Source organism: Cebus imitator, unplaced genomic scaffold (genome assembly GCF_001604975.1).
Source record: "Cebus imitator isolate Cc_AM_T3 unplaced genomic scaffold, Cebus_imitator-1.0 Scaffold72, whole genome shotgun sequence".
Taxonomy (NCBI): Eukaryota; Metazoa; Chordata; class Mammalia; order Primates; family Cebidae; genus Cebus; species Cebus imitator.
Genome location: NW_016107387.1, coordinates 1,551,431 through 1,553,043, shown reverse-complemented (window position 1 = coordinate 1,553,043; position 1,613 = coordinate 1,551,431). Strand labels below are relative to the sequence as shown.

Sequence of the window (1,613 nt, the reverse complement as noted above, 5' to 3'; positions counted from 1 at the left end):
AAAAAAAAAAAAAAAAAAAAAAAAGGAACTAGAAGGGTGAATGACATTGACAAAGAACGAAATGGAAAGAGTGAGAAGGAGGGAGAGAAGAGGAATGAAGGAAACATATGATGCAGCCACAATTGGGGAAAGGAAGAAAGAAGAATGGATGGATGAAGGTGACCCCCCCAAATAGTAATCAGAAGGTAATATTATGGTGACATTTGCCAGCAATTTTCACATTTTGCCACATAAATGGAAAAGAACACTGAGAGAAAAAACTTCAATTTCTTTTTTAAAAGTTAATGGTTATATCACATTATTTATTTCAATTATATCACATAATTATCCATTAAGTTAATGGATAATTTTTGCACCCTGTTTAAAAAAAAAAACTGGCCAGGTGTGGTGGCTCACGCTTGTAATCTCAGCACTTTAGGAGGCTGAGGCGGGCAGATCACGAGGTCAAGAGATCGAGACCATCCTGGCCAACATGGTAAAACACCGTCTCTACTAAAAAAAAAAAAAAAAAAAAAAAAAAAAATTAGCCAGGCATGGTGGTGTGCACCTGCAGTCCCAGCTACTTGGGAGGCTGAGGCAGGAGAATCACTTGAACCTGAGAGGCGGCGGTTGCAGTGAGCCGAGATCACACTACTGTACTCCAGCCTGGGCAATAGAGCAAGACTCTGTTTCAGAAAAAAAACAGAAGCTGGAGAGTGAGAGAGAGAGCATACCAAAGAGAGAAGGGCGGGGGGTGGACTGAAACGTTAAAAACTGGAAGGATAACTGATTGATAGTAAGCAATAATGATTTACATTTTACGATATGATAATGTTATTGTATCTGTGGTTTTTTAAGGGTACTTATCTTTTAGTGATGGTGACCAAATTATTTGGATGAAATTACATGATTTGATTCAAAATACTTCAGGAAAGGTAGGAGAAGTGGGTTGGAGTACAAAAGAAACAAGATTGGGCATGCGTGATAATGGTGAAGTTTGCTGTTGAGTTTATAGGATTCATTAGACTTTTCTATCTACTTTTCTGTATGTTTGAATTTTTCCATAATAAATAGTTTAAAAAGTTATCAATGATTAAAACACCAGTGAATGTAGGAAAGAAGTGTATACAAACCTCTGTCCTGAACAAGCCCATAGAGTGTAATATTCTGAAATTTAAGATAAATTAAACTCAACCATATTCATTTTATTTTAGAATATGAGCTGCATTATTTAATAATGTAGTTAAATTATTCAGTGCTGAGACAGTCTAAAAATAAATGTAGAACTCATCAATTTTAAGTAATTCAAAATTAAAACGGTAATGAGTTGCCATTTTGTACTTTTTCGAACCAGCAAATCTAAAAGAAAATGATAAAACAATTCCAGCAAGACTGTAGGGTAAATAACTAAAGAATTGCTAATGTAAGTTTCAATCCTTTCTGATAACTTTTAGCTGATTATAAAGTAACATGTATTGACTGTTGACATATGATAATGTGTAGAAAAATAAACAGCATTTTGAAAGATAATTAAGATTCACAGAAAGCAGATTATATTTCCTTGTACATTTAAAATGCATATAAACATATTGTTTTTAAATAATTGTTTTGAAAAATTACGTTTACATAAATTA

At 33.5% G+C, this 1,613-nt stretch overlaps 1 protein-coding gene across 3 annotated transcripts in view; it reads left to right on the top strand.

Moving 5' to 3' along the window:
• The window catches only part of MYOCD (myocardin), a 103,397-nt gene that overhangs the window by 83,540 nt on the left and 18,244 nt on the right, over positions 1 to 1,613 (top strand). The gene's annotated exons all lie outside the window — the stretch shown is intronic.